We start from the raw sequence: 22,122 nt of genomic DNA, 5'->3' as shown, positions 1-22,122 counted from the left end.
GTTTTGATGAAATCAAGAAAACCTAAGTAAATCTTGCAGAATGTGCTGCATGTACATTTTTCTTCCACTCACCTACACACATCCCCTCTGTTTACAAGAAACATGTGTTTTAACATTACAATGCTTTGGCTTTGCCAGAATCTGTCCAAACTAATACAGTGTTAACTATTGTAATAACAATAGGCTTACTATTTTTGCAAGTTTTATTTCCAAATGATTTGAAGAAAAATTCGGCAAGGTACCATTGTGAATCCTTAGTAAAAAGTGAAGGTATTTGTTTTATTTTAAATAATTCTTTATAACTTCTCGATCAATCATTTTAGCTTGCTTATTTTCTTGAAATTCAAAATAGACCAAAGTTTTCAAATGGTCACATATACATGTTATCACTGTTAATTGCTATTATGATCATTTTGTTACTATTCATTGTACACTTACTATATGGCAGGAACATGTGACACAGTTACTTTGAGGATGGTGTTTGTAATATTTACTACCAATCAATCTTCCCACTTCGCAGATAAAGTTAAATGATTTGCTGAAAGCCACGAAGCTACTAAGTGGTAGAGTAAAATGAATCTAGGCATCTTGGATTCCTAAACCTATGATTTTGAAATTATACCTCTTGCCTTGCTGTTAAAATTAATTTTAAATTTATAATGGTTATTTAAAATTGACACAGTATTACACAATAATGTAGTATGTGAAGTTCAAATACTGATAAACTCTATCCACCAAGCATTTATTGATGATTTAATTTGTGTTAACTACTAGATGCTATTTAACTTGTCCTCAGGGTTCATATGAACTAGAAGAGGAGATACTTAAAACTGCTTTCAGGCCCAATAGAATTAAGAAGTATAATTAATGTTCACACAAATTTTCTGGGAGCACAAACCGTAGATTCATAACTCTTGACTTAGTAGGTGTAACTGAATGATGAGCCCTGATAGATAAATATGGTTTTCATAGGGGATCTTCCCAAGGAAAGATCACTCCATTTTATGGAACCACATGAGAAAGACATAGAACCATGAATTTTTACTTTATTTTGCAAATGATGTGAAGGGTATATTGTGATGGAGGAAGAGTAGGAGAGGTAACTGGAAAGGAAGATTGAGGACAGATCGTGGAGGATCCTAATATATTATGGGGGTGAATTTTATTCAGAAGGTAAACAAAGGTCTTTGACAAGTTTCGAATATGGAGCTCTGTCTTTCAACCCAGACATTTAAGAAGCTAAATTTGGAGGCATTTTTGTCAATAGAAAGATAGATAAAAGGGCCATGCCGAATTAGAAGTGTCAATTACATGTCTAGGTGGAGCTAACTGTATTTGGAAACCAGGATTTATTCTCAAGGTATGAATTAAGACCAGTGACACAGACATACAATGTAGGGGCTGGAATGAAAGGAGATAACAGAGCAATCCATACACATATATAAAATTTCACAGAGAGAAAAAGTATAATAAAGTCTGAAGAGTTTTAAGGAGAGACTATTTGGGAATATATATATTCAGATAAAATTAGGATAGAAGGAACTAGCGGGGGCGGGGCGATAGGTGTGATTATAGAACTTCCTCTTGAGAGTGCAATAACAAAATTTTTAAAAAAAGGCTTTGAAGAATGTAGTCATTTTCAACAGTGTCTAAGGCTGTAATAGAATTGAAGAGGATCCAGATGGGGAAGAGGCAGCTGGATCTGGTGTTTTAGAAGTAGATTTGTATACTTTGAGAAGGCTGTTTCACTTGAGGGGTGGGAGACAAGAAAGATTGCATAGGATTAAAGGTTGATGATGGCAGATGGGAAGCGGAAAAGTGGAGTAATCTGTTCAGAAGTTCAGTGATGAAAGCAAGGAGGAGATGAAATAGTAGATTGAAGAGTAATATGATTAGACAGATGTATTTTAGATTGAGAGAGACTTAAACAAGAGTTTTGATATGCTCTGTGGTAGGAATGTATTGTACACTGTGTATACTATACCATGTGCTATATATAGTATGTGATATGACTCTATAAAAGTTGATTTAATGGACAAACAGACATAAAAAATCTACATGACCATTATGATGCATCTTCAATAAGAAGTTTTTATTCCATTAATATTTAACTAATATAATTCCATTTTTAGTAAGTGATTATTATTAGTTTTGATTTCTGCTTAATCCTTTTCAAGGCCTTTAAGTCTCAGTGTATTTTCTCCATTTATTAAAAAATAATCTTTCAAATTCAAGTTTTGTCAGGGAGCAAGGTAGCATAGGGCATAGAGCACAGATCATGACATAGCAGAACATTTTAACATGATTTGATTTTTAAAAACACAATATAATAAGGATCAGACGGTGCTTTGTTTTAAAACATTTGCTGCTGGAATTCTATTATTTATGCAAAAGCTTGCTGATCAGTAGGGCTCTGGCCCCTGATGTGAAGTTTTTAGCGCTTTCTACAGTCTGTGTGAATAATGCAGAGGGGTGATGGAACCCTTTAAGCCAACTCTAGAAGCAAGCATTCTGAAAACATTATTTTCTACACATAGTCAAGTAATGTGGCAACTTGCCTATCTAGAAAATACCAATGAATATTCTAAGTTTTGGTGGCTAGTTTTTCCATTTGTAAAACTGAAGAAAAGGAAAATATCCTTGACTCATAGTCCACAAAGTTGATATGCATATTAGCATATGAATGTATGCATTTGGGATGTTTAATGATTAAAAGTAATTAAAAATATAACATGACAGCAATCAGGACTCAGTTCTTAGACCACATTCATTTCCCCAATAGTCTAATCTAGCATGATAATAACAAATTCCATCCGTAAGCCTCCCGAATTTTTACTCCAACTCAGAACTTTCTGACAAACTCCAAATTTGGATAAACAACCATTTCTTCACTTCTAGTCAATTCAAATTTAACGTGTTCAGAACTGAAACAACTAACCCTCAAATATACTTCTTTCTAAAAATTTAAATTTAAATTAATTTATTTATTTTTATTAAGCATTGGGGGTGACATTGATAATAAAATCAAATAAGTTTCAAGTGTACAATTCAATTATACATGCTAGATATATTGCATTGTGTATTTATCACCCAGAGTTAAATTTCTTTTCATCACCAAATATTTAACCCGTATCTACCTTTCCCCTACCCCCTTACCTCTGGTAACCACTAATCTACTGTCCGTGTCCATGAGTCTCTGTTTGTTGGTTAAGTTTATTTGTTATTTTCAGGTTCTATATCCCACATATGAGTGAAATCATACAGTTCTCAACTTTTTCTTTCTGGTTTATTTTGCTTAGCATGATAATCTCAAGATCTATCCATGTTGTCGCAAATGGCAGTATTTCATTTCTTCTTATGGCAGAGTTATATTCCATTGTATATATGTACCACTGCTTCTTTAGCCAATCATCTATTGTAGGACACTTTGGTTGCTTCCATGTCGTGGCCAGCGTGAATAATGTTGCTATGAATATAAATGCGCCTATATCTTTGCGGATAAATGTTTTCATGTTTTCTTGTTTGTTTGTTTTTGTTTGTTTGTTGTTGTTGTTGTTGTTGTTTTGGTAAATACACAGAAGAGGGATTGCTGGATCATATGGTAGTTCTATTCTCAGTTTTTTGAGGAGCCTCCATACTGTTTTCCATTGTAGCTGTACAAATTTATATTCCCATCAGCAGTGTATGAGGGTTCATTTTCCCCCACAACCTCTCCAACACTTGTTGCTTGTCTTGATGATAGCCATTCTAACAGGTATGAGGTGGTAGCTCATTGTGGTTTTGACTTACATTTTCCTAATAGCTAGTCATATGTCTATTGGCCATTTATATGTCTCTCGGGAAAAGTATCTATTGAGGTCCTCTGCTAACTTTTAATTGGATTGTTTTTTATTGAGTTGTATGAGGTCTTTATATATTTTGGATATTAGCCCCTTCTCGGGGCATTGTTCTTCAACAGCCCTTCCTTTCACAGCGTCACCTCCTTCCTTCCAGTGGCCCCAGTCAAATACTTTGGAGTCAAACTTCATCTCCCTTTTTCTCACACTCCATATTAGGGGTCAAAAAATGATGCCAGGTCACCTTGACCAGTCTGTATCAGAATGTGACTACTTCTTACCACCTCCATTGCTACCACTGTCATCTCTGTTATGAATTATCGAAGTAGCCATTTCAGGTGGTCTGCCTACTTTGGCCCATGCCTTACCTATATTATATTTTGTCTCTTAGATGGTCCTCTTAAAATGTAAGTCTGATATCTCACTGCTGCTGAAAATCTGCCAATGGCTCGCCATTCACTAAGAGTGAACTAAAGGCCTGCTGTCTTATAAGTCCATACACAATCATTTCCCTTTTCCCCTTCTTTCTCCTATGGCTTTGCCATCCACCATTTTTACCCTCTCTCATTTCACTGAAGCCATACTGGCCTTCATTCCTTTGCCCAGAACACATTTCCCCCACATATTCACATTGCTATCTCCATCTCACTCTCATGTCATTAAGTCTTTTATTCAAATGATACTAATTCAGTGATATCTTTTGTGACCATCCTTTTAAATTCAGAACATCCCCTTCCTTCTCTGGCCTTTTTATTCCACTTCCTTGCTTTATTTTTCTCCATAGCAAGTACCAGCTTCAGATTTAATTACATATTTGTTTAGTATGCCTCTCCTAATATTATTAGTTCTATAAAGATGTGGATTTTTGTCTCTTTTGTATATGGTTGCATTGCCATTGCCCAGAATAGCACATAGCGTTTGGTAGATGCTCAATAAATATTTTTGAAAAATCACTATATTTAATAAGTGATAGAACCAGAGTTTCATATGGTTTCAGAGCCCTTCTCTATAAAATAAATAAATATTTAATGTATTGAATATTAAAATCTACTCTGATAATTATTCTACCACCTGGCAAATCAATAATAATAACAACTTTATAACAAATTATCTATTGCAAGTTTTCAATATTATTAACTCAGTTACCACTAGATAAGCTAGACAAAGATAGGTTTACCAATTGATTATGAATATCCTTACATGCTTACTAAAAACAAAATGATAAGGGATGCAATATTATAATTTCCATGATTAAGGATATTTTACCTATGATGAATAGATAACAAAAGAGACTTAATTTTCTTTTTTTAATTTATTTTTAATTATAGTTGACATACGATATTATATTAGTTTCAGGTGTACAACATAGTGATTCAACATTTATCTGCCTTAAAAAGTGATTATCACTATAGAAAGTCACCATACTTAGTAATAACATTATTGACTATTCCCTCTGCTGCGAGTTACTTCTCTGTGGTGTCTTTGTCTTGTTTGGGTCTTAGGGTAATGCTGGTCTTATAAAATGAGTTCAGAAGAGTTTCTCCCACTTTTATTTCCTTTAAGAGTTTAAGAATAATTAGTATTAATTCTAATTTTTCTTGGAATGTTTGCTAGAATTTACCAGTGAAGCCTGTATTTTGTTTGTTAGGAGGTTTTCGATTATTGATTTAATCTCCTTATTAGTAATTGGTCTTTTCATGATTCAGTCTTAGTAGGCTATATGTTTCTAGGAATTTATTCATTTCCTATAGGTTGTCCAATTTGTGAGTTTATAATTGCTCATAGTAGTCTTTTATGATTCTTTGTGTTTTTATAGTATCAGTTGTAACATCTCCTCTTTCCTTTTAGATTTTGAGTCCTCTCACTTTTTTTCTTGGTGAATCTTGCTAGAGGCTTGTCAATTTTGTTAATCTTTTCAAAGAACCAGCTCTTAGTTTCATCGATTTTCTCTATTGTCTTTTTAGTCTTTATTTCATTTTCCTCTGCTCTAATCTTTGTTAGTTTTTACCTTGTAGTAACTTTGGGCTTTATTTATTCTTTTTCCTAGTACCTCGAGGTGTGAAATTAGGTTGTTTGAGACTTTTCTTGTTTCTTGAGGTAGGCATTTAACACTAGGAACTTCCCTCTTAGAAGTGCTTTTGCTGACTTCCACAAATTTTGGTATATTTCCATTTTTGTTTGTCCCATGATGTATTTTTTTTTTTTAGTTTTTCTTTTGATTTCTTTTTTGACCATTTGGTTGTTTGGTAGCATGTTGTTTAATCTTCACATATTTGTAAATTTTCCAGTTTTCTTTGTGTAATTCTAGTTTCATACAATTATTTTTGGAAAAAAAAATGCTTGATACAATTTCAATCCTCTTAAATTTATTAAGACTTATTTTATGGCTTGACATGATCTAAACTAGAAACTGTTCCATGTACATTTAAGAAATATGTGTGTTCTGTTGCTTAAAACACATTGTAAAGCACATTGAATTTTAAACTTGTTGATTTTAAACCTGATTTTTTTTAACTACTGTATTTGTGACTTGGAATTCAAAACATCTCTCATGAACCTTGATATGAATTTGGTTATGCATTTGTAAACACTGGTCTTGCTGTGTTTTGGATATATGCTGCCTCCTGAGAAGGTTCAGTTTTATTAAGAATGTCTATATTACAATAATTAGTAATTTTGTAATTTTATATGTTATTAAACTCATGATTAGCTGGTCCTTCAATAATAACAATGGATAAAGAAGGCTCGGTTGAAGAAAATAATCAGTCTTCAGAGTCAACTGTGTAATGAATAGAAAGTTCTTTTAACCTTTCTAATATGTTTTATTTCTAATGATAAAAATTACATTATAAGCATTGCCATAATAACACATTTATATTATATATTTTAAAGATTTATTTTTTCCATGTCATTTTTATGTAGCATTTTCTGAACAATGCATTAGAATGCTTTATTATTTTAGGCTGCATTTGTTTTGTAGACAAATACATTGTGAAATAACAATCAATATTTATCCTATGAAAAAAGTGTGTGCTTATATATGTCATAAAACTGTTAGATTCCACAAGAACCTTAGGTAAACTCAGCCATCAGTTCTGATTGTGTTTTGTTGTTGTTGTTGTTGTTGTTGTTTTGTCAAAGAGGACAGTCAGAGATACTGGTGGCATCAAATTCACAGTAAATATAAAACCAGACAAGAAGCTTTCTAGTTGACTCTGTTGACCAGGAAAACTCTTTTCTCCCCCAAGAAACTATTTAATTGTCATAATTTTTTTTGGAAAGCTGATTTTCAATTTCTTGTCTCCATACTGAAAATGGTCAATATATTGGCAATAAGTGTTGTGTATTACTCACTGGCAAGTGAAATCTGTCAAGGTGTCCTATTACCTGATAAAAATAAAGGACTTTGAGTCCTGTAGGATGCTAAAACCTCCAATTAATTCAGTCAAGATTTCAGACAATATAATGAGAAAAAATCACTCAAGACAACTGCCATTGTGTACATTCAATGTCTTTGTGGATCCCATTTTGATTAAATTTTCTAGCATTTCTAAATGCTTTGCTGTATATGCTCCTTACAAAGAGCAAATTTAATTTTTTGAATTTCTGTAGCCTTTCCTTCTTTAGCCTTAACTTCTTGTTTAGGTGCTAAGAGCTGTAAATAGGCCAAATGGAAGAGAAATAAGAGCTCCAGATAATCCATGCTCTGATAAACTACTTCTATGATAATTGGTAATTTATGGTTCTTTTTAGGCAGTGGGAGAAATAAGCACTGTTGGTCAAGTTTGCAGAGCAACTCATATTAATAACATTGTAAAAGAAGTTTAAAAGGCAATCAGTGTCTTTTTAAACAAATGTCCTATGCCTAGGCACGATTTGATTATCTGGAAAAGTTTGTAGGTCAGATTGAGCTGCATCTAGCATTTCTAAATCAGAAAATTCTGCACATACTTGTGATTATTTACCTTCTAGTTTAAATGAATTTCTTTTTCCTGATTTATGGTTTCCCCAGAACAAACATATATTTGGCCTTCCTTTTATGCTCATTTGCATGATTTTTAATTTATCTTCATTTTAAAGTTTTTAATTACTGCCATATTTTAATATTCATGATTTAATTCATTATTTTAATTAGTATATATGGTGATAATTCTGCTCTCTTAATGTATAAACAATGCCTTTTTATAGAATAAGTACTGATTTTATAAAAAAAGGTTAAGGGTTGTATAAATAAATGAAGGAAATGGTAACTGATTGTACTTGAGAATATTTTAAAAATATAATGAAATGCTGCTTTTAAGTACAGTACTGATTATCTCAGTATGTGAACAAAGGAAGTATTTTTATTCTTTCTGTTGCTTTTCCTATTTTTCCAAAGTAGAGCAAACAATTTGAAATATGCCAATAGGCATGTTTTAAATTTCGACATATCCTCCATATATGATTATATATCAACAAAAAATACCTGTGATGTTGATATTTTATAGTATCCATAATTTTATGTGGTGATTTAAATATTGAAATATATAAGTAAATAGTAGGACATTGTAGTAATGAAGCTCATGATAGATTTTTTTTTAAATCTTTATATGTAGAAATTATGTATTGAGAATACAGAAGTTGTACACAAAAGCTAATCATATTATAAACATGTAAAATTAGTCAGAAAGGTCTAGGGGTGATTAGAGATAAATCAGAAAATTCTATCAATAATTCTAAGAGTGTATGAGAGATTTTTAATTATCACATTCACATAAAATATGGCACATTTTATATTTTAATTTTTAAATTAAATTTACCAATCTAGTTTTCTCTGGGAAATGTTTCTTCCCTTTTTAAGGTATTAAAATATGCCTGGCAACATAAAATTATAGGCTTCTGTGAGACAAATACTGAGTTCAACTCTCATCTCTGCTCTTTATTAACTGTGTGACCTGGGACAAGTTCCTGGCCTCTATCAATCTGGTCTTCTTATCATAAAATGTAGACAATAATCATCACTTCAGTTGTTAGATTAAATTAAATAATTTAATGGTGTGCTTACACCACACCTTACAAAGAGTGAACAGTCTGTGCATTATCCTTGTGTACTGATTATAAATTCTGTAGGAGTTTAGAAGATGAATAAAAGATTATAGATTGTAGTACTCAAGGACTACGAAGTGGGGAGCACCCATCCAGGGGGTACACAAGATGGTTCCAAAAGAATAATTTTTGATGTACAGATTTTTGGGCGATTTCATATAATATATGGCCCTGATGTTCTCAATGAAAAGTTAGAGATCATGAATAATGTGGGTTGGTAGTGAGGCTTTCCGTTATTGATTGGCACCGTTGGCATTCTGGATGCATTGCAATACATATGAACTGTTATGCGGGTTTACAGATTTTCTTATATTTGCATAAAATGAGAGTGTCCTAGAAAATATTTTTGAATGCACAGAAGTGTTCTAAGTCATCTCATGGTAGAGTAGTTGAGAAAATGTACTATGTATTTTCTTTCTCAAAAAACAAAAACAAAAACAAAAACAAAAAACAAGTGTTCTAAATATGCTGAGCATTTCAGTGTTGGCAAGTGGATGTGAGTCTATGTTATTTCTCAGATATTTCCAAAAGCAATAAAAACACTCGATTTCTCTTTTCTAGGTACAATTCTCTACTAACAATGATTAAAAAGGGAGCTGAATTTTATTAGCAATTCATGCTATGGAGAGAGCATTTTGAAATTGGATATTTGAAAATATTCTCATCATAAGTGTATTAGTTATAAAATTGCATCTACACAGAAACTTGAAAAGGAAATTTTAAAATATATTTAAAATATTACAAATGAAAGACCAATTAAATTTGCTTTCCATTCTTTTGTCTAAAAAATATTATAAATGAAATGATTCACTGTGGTTTTGAATCCATATTATATATATAAAATATATTTTCACTTGATAGTGCAAGAAATACTGATTTAAATGATAAAATATTAAATTTTATTTGATAGATGTAAAAAAATAATATCTGATCTATCGGGTGAAAAGTAAGCAGGGCGGCAAGTTGAATCTGTTCTCAAAATTGCTAATGCACAAACGATTATAAAAATGTGGACTTTGCATTCACAAATATTTCAATAAAGATGAACAGTTTATAAAATTGGAAAACATTATAAAGGATCAGGAAAAGTCATACAGGAGATGAGATTTGAACTGAAACATGAAGGAAAATATGATTTAAATGTGTTTGAGAAAGTGTTCTTGTTTTGTTTTTTATATGTTTATAGCAGGAAAAATAAAGAAATAGGGAAGTATAACATGAAATGGGTGATTGGTAGATTTCCAAAGCCATAAAAGAGAGAATGGTAGAAAACATCTGAGCCTGTTACCTGTTAGGGTATGAATTTGGGACTTAATTCTCATAGTAAAATCACTCAAGGTTACTGCATATGAGAATAACATATCCAATAGATAAATGGTGCAGCTAATCTTAAATTGGATTGAAGTAAGCAAAAGATGGAGAAAAGAGAATCAGTTTGGAGAGAATGTCATTAATGTGGCTCTAGTGTTATTTCCGGGCATGGTTTCTGCAAGTGTCAGTACTGCCATTTAGACTTTCATTGTTGACAGAGGGAGAGTGGGTGATGATGGTCCTTATGTTGCTGCTGAGCTGTGCATTTGAGAATGTTCAGCAACATTCCTGGCCTCCACCCACCAGATGTCCTAGACATCAATAGCACCCTCAACTCCCAGCAATGACAAGCAAAACTGTCTCCTGATATTGTCCAATGTCCTCAGTTGTTTAGTGTGATGCTACTAGGAATAAAAATGAAGAGGTGAATGTGAAATAAATTGTAAAGGATATTGCTTGCTGGGCAGCTATCAACCAATTGAAGAAAAAAGAGTAGGTCATTTCAATAATAAAGAATATTTTTAAAAATATACATATATACATCTTTATGACATGTTATTTTCGATGTCAACCTTACTTGGGGATCTGTTATCCTTTTGTTACTTTTGTTCCCTTTGCCTCATTTTATAATATGTACATATATACTCTTAAATCCCTTTTTAGTATCTTTCCTAAATCAGGAATGATTCCTTCCAGCGTTTGAGTCTTTTACCTCAAAATGTGAGAAGAAATATTAGTACAACAAGTGATAAAAACTTATCAAAAGTTTTCATATTTTTTTTATTTCCATCTAATGCAGTGAGTCCTTATGCACACTTCTCAGTTGTCTGAACCTTAAGATTAAAAGCTTTAATCGTCAGTGGGACCCTAAAGTATAAAACTGAAGCATGCTCACTCCTATTAGGAGCCAGTAAAATTTAAGAACTGCCCATTGCCTTCAGCTGACTCTCTACATGCACCTTCTCATTTACCTGCACCAACAAGTGCAGATGACTTACCGCTCTGGTCTTTTATTACTTGCCTTGAAGCAGAGAGCAGAGTTTGCAGCTGATAATGAAATCTGCCCAGATTGTTCCCAGGGTTTAATACCATTAGCATTTTCCTTACAAATGTCAATCTCTAAAGGCCTTAAACAAAGGCTCTCTTTCATTGAAGAATGTAGGGAGACACTGAGTAAAGCAGCAGGTGTTATACACAAAAGTGTGTGTGTGGTATGCAACTGAGTTGGCTCTGACTCCTGGAGACCCTATGAATGAATGACGGCCACAGTGTCCTGTCTTCAACAGCCCTGCTCAGCTCTCAGACTCATGCCTATGGCTTATTTTATGGAATCAATCCTTGTCATATATGGTCTTCCTGTTTTTCTGCTGCCTTCTATTTTTTTTTCTGAGCCTTGTTGTCTTTTCCAAAGAACCCGGCCTTCTCAGGATCTGTCCAAAGTAGGGCAGCTTTAGTAGGGTATGCTATTTCTTCCCTCTGTCCTGACATGGAGAGATGAAATAGCTTTGGTCTAATCCCCTAAGGAAAAAAATCTTAATATTAATATCAAGTAAGATGAGAAATTGTTACCTGACATATGCTAGGATATTCATTATTTTATTCAGTAAATATCTATTATGTTCTGCTATATGCCAGGTACTGTATAGTGAACAAAATAAATAAAATTCTATACTCAGATTTAGTCTACAATGACGGTTTTCCTGAAGGATATACCAAATCACCCTTTTAGGATCAAGGAAAAGAGACAAAAGTATGTAAAATAAGTAAAGAGAAAACCTAAAGAATTTAGTGATACATGTGAAAGGTGATGAAATAATTTCAGTAGCTGGTATACCTGAGGGAAGTGGAGATAACCATTATGTCTGTGGAAATTTACCTATTTAAGCAAAAGTGTGTTAATTTAGTTAAATATTTTTTTACAAACTAGAATCTAAGTAAAACCAACTCCCCTTTGTAGATGTTACTTCTTATTTCTCCACTCTCCTCTCTACTAAATAACAACAGTGTAGCAATGGAAGAAATTTTATAAAGGTTGAACGGGAGGGGCGATACTAAATGTTAATAAAAACTATGTGTATACTATCTATGAGCCTTACGAGCACCCTCTAAGTTAATATCAGCATATCCATTTCCAGGTGTGTATCAGCAGTCTGAGATTAAATAACTCTGCCAAGCACATAATGCTTACAAATTCCAGAGCTTCAGGAATTTGAACTCACCCACAGACATTGGTTTTGTGCACCATGATGCTTTTGAGATATTGTTAAATGCAGGGATAGGTAGGGGTGGGGTGGAGAGGCAGTTAAATTTTAGAGAGGGTGAGTACAGACATGCATAGAGTAGGAAAGTGACCACTAGGTTTAGATTAAGGTAGAGATATTGGAGAGGGAAGAGATAATCAACAGTAGGAAGTTCTTGAGTCCATGAAAATAAACAAGATTAAAAATGGGAAGCAAAATAGATTATCAGGAGATGGTAACCCTTTTCCCATCCAGTAACCCTCAAAATATTCTCTCTATATAAGAGTTTATTTCTCCTTTTGTTGTTGTTATTGTTTTTTTTTTCTTTATTTTCCACGTGTACATGAAACCATGTAATATTTGTCTTTATCATCTGACCCGTTTCTGCCTGGGAGAGGGCCTCGCCTCTGGCCCTCGCTTTGACAACTCAGTGTCCCTCTTTAAGTCCCTGGTGTCCCCCATGCAGACATCCGGTGATGGTGTTCAGAGTGAGCGGGTCCGTCACCACGAAAGTCCTCTCCCCGGCACGGCCCCTTTAAGAGGCATCTGCAGCTGCTGCCACAGCCTCTGTCACACTCAGCCACTGGGGACTGCATAGCCTCCTGTCTTTAACCACTCCTACGTTCCACCAGGGTGATTAATTATTTCTCTCCCTAGTTGTAGTGATTCTGTTCTTCTAGACCCCAGGCAAATTTTCCTTGCTGTTTGCTTGGTGTTTCTGTCGCAGGAGGGATGAACAAGGCTTCTATCATCTATGCCATTTTTTTTCCTCTGGGGGATATATTATTTAAGTGAAGTTTATATGAATTTGGAAAACAATGAGTATTCATTATATATATTTCATTTTGGAAAATTTTGATAAGTAAAAACAATTTGCCGAAAGCAATATACTTCTTATTTTTATTTTATGAGTGTCATCCAGTGAGTCATATTTGTTTTAGTTATTTATAAAACTGGTTAAAATTAGTAAGACTTGGTATACATGCATTAGGTCTATTTGAAAGTAGAGTTGAGAAAAATAATATTAGTAACTGTTTTGGTCTTCTCAGACATTTGTAATTTTTCTTATTTAAAGTTACTTTTAGCAAATTCCTGATTGTTTAAATTCCCAACTTGCATGAATTCCAGCCAAATACTGACTTCTAAAATTGTTGAAACATATCGAAGTAATTATACCCTTATTGTGTTGTTCTTTCTTCTCTTGGATCTATGGATTTCATAATAGTCCTCCAGCTGTTCAGAATGGCAAGAAGGAATACAAGTTTACAGAGGGTCTGATTTATCCTCCCACACCTCTTGGTATGCCCTCAATTTCCTCATCTGGAAAATGGGCCCCTCTTTTAGGATGGTTATAAGAATTTTATGAGATAATATGTACAAAGAAGTCAGGAAGCCTGACAGTCTTCATGCACTACCTAATGAATTTCAGAGAGCGTTATTTTACATAGGAGGTTATTTATATTTATAAGAAAATTATTGTGAACTGTGTTAATTTTTTAAAAAAGGCATATTTTATAATAGGTACTTCTTAATCTGTTTAAATATTCTCGCATTTTCTTTCTAAACTTCCATTGGTCTAGAAGAGTTCATCATAGAAATAGTTATTTCTTTTTCATCCGTTTTGATTTAATAGGAAGGGTTCTATTACAAATAAAGGAATAGGAGATAGCATAACTTTGAAAGTAAATGTATGCCCAATGATATGAAAGACTAGAATTAGAAAAACTAGAGAAAGAAAAAGAAACAAACACAAATTATCAAAGGGAATACAGTAAGTCCTCACTCAACATCATCAATAGGCTCTGCAACTTTAAGTGAAATGACATATAACAAAACAAAACCAACTTTACCATAGACTAATTGATATAAACAAAAATTAAGTTCCTGCAGCATTCCATTAACATTATAAAAATACAACATTATAATGAAATAATGTTGAATGAAATGACATTATCCAAAGACCTGCTGTCTGGGGAAGAAGTACATATTTAAAATTATAATATTTTACATCAGGATACTCCTGATTTTCAAGATGTGATTATTGGTTAAAATATATTTTATATGAAAACAAATTAGAAGGACAAACGAGATTTAATGATACTAAATAAAATTAGCTACCCCAAACAATTTAATTCAGTTAATATTCATTAGTTGTCTTTGTGCTGTATCTTCTGTTAGGCATAGGGGCAGGGTCTCTGCCTTCATGGAACATAAAGGCTGGTGTAATATCTAAAGGTATATACTGTATTATATACTTGGAAGTTGCTGAGAGAACAGATCTTAAATGTTCTCGTTGCAAAAAAAGAAATGGTAATTATGTGATGTGATGGAGGTGTTAGCTAGCTCTAGTGGTGATCATATTGCATTATATAAGTGCATCACATTAACACATCATATACCTAGAAAAAAGGGGTATGGGTCGAGATATGCTGAAGCAAAATAAATTGGAAACTTCACTGAGAGTATGTTTTAGAGAGAGAGGATATATTGTCAATAAACATACATGGTAGAAAGTTTTATGGTAGAAAGTTTTTTTTTTTTTAAATCACATATTAGTTCTTAGAAATACATGTATCTTCATAGTAAAATCTCAGTTTCTAGAAACTTATGGCACGCTATCGTATTGGATGGGCTTCAGATTTTCTGGAAGTAACAAAGACACAACTTAGCGATGGATTATCTATGAAATGAGTTTATTTCTCTTTGAGAATTATTTATCCTGCCTAAATGTGGGTATTCCAGACCTCATAGGAGACCTCTGCCTATCCAGGGACCAAGGTCCTTTTGTCTTATTGCTCTGTCTTCTGCTAGGATCAGCCTTTATCCCCATGAGCAAGGATGGCTCAACTCCGTATTTGCATTACACTTTGCAGGAAGGAGGAAAGGACAAAGAGGAGAGCATATCTATTCTTCTTTTGTCTTAACAAAGAAATTACATATATTTTATCCCTCTGGCCAATATTTGGTCACATGCCACACCTAACTGCAAGGAAAACTGGGAACTGTAGTTTATATTCCAAGGTAACCAAATTGTCACCTAAACTGTCTACTACTGTGTAAGAAGTGGAGGAGGAGAGATGTATAGGACCAGCAGTCTTGGCAGTGGCCAGTGTTTTCAGGTATCAAGATGAACACTTTTGGTTCTAGAACCTTTTGTTTAATAAGTGTTTGGATGAGTTTTCATTTTAAAAATGTAAATGCACATACACAATGCACGTAATTATACATATGATGTACTTTTTTGTTTCCTTGAACAGAGCATACTAAGCACAATATAGAATTTCTGTGAAATGTTCTGTAATGAAGAACATCAACTTTACTGATATTAAATATCGAAGACAAGTGATAGGATTTGTAGAATGACTAGAGTTTAAACTGGATTTGACACATGCCTTCCTTTAGAAAATACTGATGTTAGTTTTACTTTTTTCCAAGCTTCCTCTGTCTTATAAAAGAGAGTCTCTACCACCACCTGGGGTCTGTCATCTGGCTGCATTTTTGTTGTCCATTTTTCAGTGTGATATCAGTGTCTGTGTCTTATAAGTATCATTTTTAACTTTACATGTGATTTCTGACTCACCGCATAATGGGATCTGGGGATTTTCTTAGTAGTTTCAAGACCACTGACTTCAAAATTGTGGAAATGAAGAAAAAATATACTTTTTTAAAAAGGCAGAATTGATCTGTGCGGAAATGGCTTTGATCATCTTATCGACCTTCCCTTTTAGCTTTCTTTAAATTGACCCATTTTATATATTTGGCATATAACAACTTGCAATACAGTTGGTATTTGAAATTAAAATCCTTCGAAGGTGACTAAGGAAATTTGGATTACAATGTTACTTCAGTTAGTTTTTTTTTTATATGAGCCTAGGATATAACTTCCCTTAAATATTTTATTTATTTTCATTTATATTTTATTGATATATAACTAACATATAACATTATATTAGGTATACAACATAATGATTATATATATATATATATATATATATATATATATATATAATCCCTTACAATAAATCTAGTTAACATCTGTAACCACACATAGTTACAAATAAGTTACATATAAATTTTTATTTTTTTAAGAAATTATATTTGGGTATTTTGTGAAGGTGCTATTTTATAGATTCTGCATCCATTTTCTTCATTAATAGAGATCTGTCAAATTGTGTCAAAGACATGTGTTTTGGAAACCAAACAACCTGGTTTTAAATCTCAGAATAACCAGTGATCTTTGTGACCTTTGGTATACTATTTAATTTTTCTCCTCCCATTTTCTCATCCTACTATTCTCTGTCATCCTGACCTGTTGTGTTGAAAAATGATATAATGCACATTATGTGCTTAGCCACTTGACTGGCAGTAAGTGCCCAATAAATAATGGCAGCTGTTGTTATTGCTATTGTAGATGTAGCTGTTGTTGTGATTGTTGTTTTAATGTCTCCATAACAGCAGGCAATAATTTTTCCTAAATCCTCATTAAGGCTTAACTTTTAACTCAGCTTCAGGCTCAAGCAATATTAAAAATTACCCGTTTAGTGGTGTCTTTAGATTAAATGTAATGTACAGTGTTGCATGATGGATTAATTTCTCACAACTCACTTCTGTAGTCTCTTTTCATACTTTGAATCATACCCTGGTTTACATGTTATATCTCTGAGGAAATACAGTGGAAATGTGGCAAGAATATTTCCAGATACTAATCCTGGTTGCTCTAAACTGTCCTCTGTGATTTAGTAAAAGAAAAACTTGGTTATCCCTCTGTAATCCTTTAGCTCTCAAATAATATTTGAGTGAAAGATAAAATGATTATAGAATACGCCAAAAATTCACCATCCATGAATTGACTTCAACTCTATAAAAAAGAAGTATGACACATCTAGAGGAAGCAGGTGATAAAATTTTCAAGTGTTCTCACAGCATTTATGCATTCAAGAACAACAAAACTCTCTTTATCCCGGTTAAAACTTGTATTACATTTTAAGGTTGAATTTGAGGAAGTTGCCAAAATAGATCAGTTTCAGCAGAAATATAAAACTGCTCAGTGATGGATTGTGCCCTCTGGAAATGTCCCAGCTATTTTTCAAAGAGCTTTGTGGTTTGCTGGATTGCTGGTTTCTCTACCTATATGTAGCCATTTGATGACTTATCTCAGTTTGAATTGCCAAAATCATGCTTCTAAAAATACATACAGCTCATTCAACTGTATTTCCTCATAAAAATCATTCCCCATTTCAATGAACATTGGTCCCCAAATACAAGCATTGCAGAGCATTTCTTGGAAACTAGAATGTGCTTAACAATTTATATGCATAATCTCATATAGTCTTTTCAACAACACTATGGAGATATATTTTTATTTTCTTTGTTTTACAGATAGGAAAACTGAGATGTAGACAGGTTAAATAACTTACCCAACATCAAACAGATAGTAAACTGGGTTTTAAGACATATTTATGTATGGAGTACTGTCAAAGCTATTGCTCTATATTTTATTACATCAATTTCTATCACTAGAAATGAGTTTCCAGATATTTGTCCTGGACCTTGCAGGACTAACACATATATTCATTTGTCTTCCCTCATTACTTTACTTTTCCCTCTCTACTCTTCCACCTTTATGCATTAGCAATATCTTTAAGGAACACAGGTGACAATATCTATGAATTCTTTGTGCAAAAGGGCAGTAATTAAGCCTCTGAAGTATGTGGATACTGTTACACCAATTTTAGTGCTCTTCACTTTTAAAATAGCCAGGATTGTTTTATTCATTCATTGTTATGCCTCTCATCTGAATTTTTATTTGCCCAATGTACTGCAGAGAAACATAAACTACTGTGATAAAAACAGAAAATAAGATCAAAGGATAGGAAAAAAATTAGTTCTAGTTGATGATACTGTCATCTCCATTTACAAAATGACTAGTATTTCTTTTTTATGCATAGATCTTATTCAACAAAAAGCAAAGATCAAGTATCCTAGAAAATATCCTTTGATGCCATGATATGTATTAACTAGCTGTAAATTTAGGTGACATATGAAATACTATAACAATGAATCTATATTTTAGGAAGTTATAATGAAAAATATAAGATTTTCTGTATCTCTTTGTTTCTGAATTCTCTGTTAAAGATTAATTTATTAATAAAATGTATTTTCTTCCAGGGTCCTTTTGAAAATATGCATGGGGTTACTTGCACTAAAGTTCTAGGGTCATTTCCAATTTTGTTTCATAAACTACAAAGAACATTTTTTCATCTTGACCAAGAACATATATATGTATACATATATACATAGACATACAATATATATGCATATCTGAAACAAAAATTCACAAAACAATACTAATCCTTAGTTTAAATGACACACATATTTCTATTCTATTTAATTTATTTTTAACATGTATATTATTGATTTATTTATTACAATAAGTTTTCCTGAGCTAATCACTACCTTTAGCAGGATATGAAAAATCTGACTTCTTTCATCATAATCATCTGGGTAGTCTAGAGATGCAGTGAGGCATAGTGGCAAGAGCACAGGCTTATGTTCATTAGGTCTGGATTTGAATCCTGACTTTATAACTTTCTTTTTTTTATTGTGGTATAATTGATATATTACATTAGTTTTCAGATGTATAATATAATGATTTGATATTTGTATACCCTGCAAAATTATCACCACAGTAAGTCTAGTTACCACCCATTACCATACATAGTTACGTATTCTATTTAATTTTCAACAGAATATTCTTTGTTGTGGCCTACTAAAATGATTTCATGAGTCACTGATGGATAATGACTTAAAATCTGAAAAACAATGATCTAGACAAAGAATTACTCAGAGCCCAGCTGACAATTTTGACCATAATCATATATATTTGTAAAAGTAAATCTATAAATATGAATATTGATTAAGTTGTTTATGTATTTTATTAGCTTATTCATGTTTGAATTTGACTTTAATAAGGCTGTCTTTGCAAAGTTTTTGTTTTATGAACATCCTCAAACAAAACATTTAGATTCAGAATTTATGAGTACTAGAAATCCTGTTCTTGAGGATAAAGATTCTCATTTTAAAATTTTTTCCCAAATTCAAGGCTCTATAAATATCAGTAAATCATAAAATGTTTAATTTTTTTAATACAGATTGTACAGTGGTGAAATATAATATTGTATTACTTGAGTAATAGTGTTTACAATTTATCATTTGGAGACAATTACTTGAACTAAAGATTGTTAATGATTTTTTAGAACTTTTAAGCTGGAGCTAGGTTGAGGTTGACATTTCAGAAAGATTTGATTTAATTGATATTTGCTCTTAGAAGTTTTTGGAGTCATTTTTTTCTACAATAATTGACTCTTGAAATCTGGATAGTGACTAAATAAAGTAATCTAGGGATAGATTATGTTTCAAAATTGTTATTATGTATACAAGGATCTAATAATAATTACAGCATAACATAATTTATTGTGTTCCTTCACTCAGTCAGGCATTCTTCCAACACTTTATATACTCTCCTTTAATTTTTTCCACAATCTTATTAGGGAAGTATTACTGTTCCCACTTTATGTATAAGGAAACTAAGGCTTATGATAGGACTAAGTAACTTCCCCACAGTGACAAGACCTCAGGCTTGAGTCAAGATTGAAAAACACTGACTGATTGCCTGTAAAGCCCCTGGGTTTTATAACCTTGTTCTGCTGTGCACAATAAAGCTCTGATTAACTTTCACCTGTAACCCGGAGAAAGCAAAATATCGAGGATTGGATTTTATGTTTTCACTTACACACAGGGCTAGCAATATAATTTACGTGGCTCAGTGAAAAATGAAATACAGAGACCCTTGTTCAAATAGCAGGAAGGAAAGTGCTGTTAAAATTACTAAAATATAAAGCTAATTTTTTAATCATGCTCTCTCTCTCTACTGGCCATGGTGTTTTTTTTATTATTATTATTTAACATCATTTTGAATAAAGAAAATTAAAATTTTAAATCATTAGCATGTGTTTTACTGCTTATTGTTATATTGTGCAATTGCAGTGGCGAATGCATATATAAGCATTTAACTCATGCAAAATCAGTGTTATCAGACAATCTGTATTTTGTAGCTTGTACATACATATGTATTTCATTCTTAATGTGGAAATGTTGCACAACTAACTCAGATATTTTTATTTCACCTCTTGATAGGTGCATATTCTACTAATATTCTTTACCTTTGGCTTACTGATGAGTAGAAGGACTGAAAGGAAAAGGAAGTATGGGTTGCCCTATCTTTCCCTTTCCTCCTATGTCATATGTCATGAGTTTCAGCATAAATAGTTGGCTAATAAAAGAAAAAAAATAAAAGTGAGCAGAGATATGATAGGATTCCTTGGTTGTTTGTGTTTCATTTGATGAAAATATCACACCAAAGACTGCCACTATATTTTGCCATCTTAAAGGACTTAATAGTTAGAGAAATTTATAACATCAAACTTTCAAAATTGGAGTATTTATCAGATGGGCACAATTACATTGGTGCCGGCAGCTCAGTGACATAAGGCCCAGCATTGAGGGGAGCTGGAAACGGAAAAAGCAGACATGCCAGAGGCAAACCATCAAAAGGATGGGTTTTCTCTAGGCAGGATTGTGAAATTCCCCCAAATAACTTCTGATTGTTTTACACTGGTTTTTGTTTCCTTTGCAAAACCCTGCTTGTTAGGGCCCAGCACTTGCTTGCTGTATTTGAAGTACACAGAAGATTTCTCTCCAAATATTTCTCCAATGGTTTTACTCTGCTCCTATGTCAACAGTTTGCCTGTGTTCCTTACCTCAGCAGGAAATCCTCTTGTGTGTGGTCCTTCACTTTACATGAGTGCATTCTAGTATCTTAGCTAGGTTTTTGAAGCCCAGCAACCTAGCATGAGTGTACTTGACCCAAACGAAAAATTCAGGCAGATTTTCTTATTTGATCACATTTTTTTTACCACTGACGGTGGCCCTGAGGTTAAAGCAGCAGACACACAGGTTATCCCAAGAGGTCTCTCCTTTCACATGGTAGTACTTTTCTCATTGTTTCTGAATCTCTGTAAACACACTACCAGGTCAATAGTTCATCCTATATACTACCTTATCTTCTACAGGTGGCTCTCTTGAAGTCTCCATCACTTGGCTTGAGGTGGAGACACACATAGACACACATAGCATTCCAGAGGAATCCTTTCTTGCCAGAAATCTCCAATCTCTTTGCTTTCTCTTATATACTGCTGAGCTAGGTAGTGGATTTAGGGTTGTGAGGCCAGTTTCGTCATCACCTTTTAGCAGTTTCTTCATTGGTGGCCTGTATTTTAGCAGTTCCTTCATTGGTGGCCTGCATCTTCTTAGGATTATGGAGACTTCGTATCTTTTGTTCTCAGCTTTAGGATCCCATCATAAATTCCAAGACAACTATTGAGAATCTCATTGAACATCCTGCTAATTCAATTAGGAAGCAAATACTTTATATTTTACTTCTCCTAAGATAATGTGTTGCTACTTAAACCACAGCCTTCTGGAAATAAAGATTTAATTCATAGAAGCCATTATATTGTTAGAAATTTCAGCTGTGTAAATGAGGTTTTTCTTTTTAAATTTTACCTCCCTCCCCCTATTTATTTTTATGC

General features: G+C 33.0%; 1 protein-coding gene across 8 annotated transcripts in view; it reads left to right on the top strand.

Annotated features, from left to right (window-relative positions):
• The window catches only part of DMD (dystrophin), a 2,254,165-nt gene that overhangs the window by 845,726 nt on the left and 1,386,317 nt on the right, over positions 1-22,122 (top strand). The gene's annotated exons all lie outside the window — the stretch shown is intronic.

The sequence above is a fragment of the Rousettus aegyptiacus genome, unplaced genomic scaffold (genome assembly GCF_014176215.1).
Source record: "Rousettus aegyptiacus isolate mRouAeg1 unplaced genomic scaffold, mRouAeg1.p scaffold_m13_p_9, whole genome shotgun sequence".
In the NCBI taxonomy this organism is placed as follows: Eukaryota; Metazoa; Chordata; class Mammalia; order Chiroptera; family Pteropodidae; genus Rousettus; species Rousettus aegyptiacus.
This window is presented reverse-complemented; position numbering and strand designations above follow the sequence as displayed.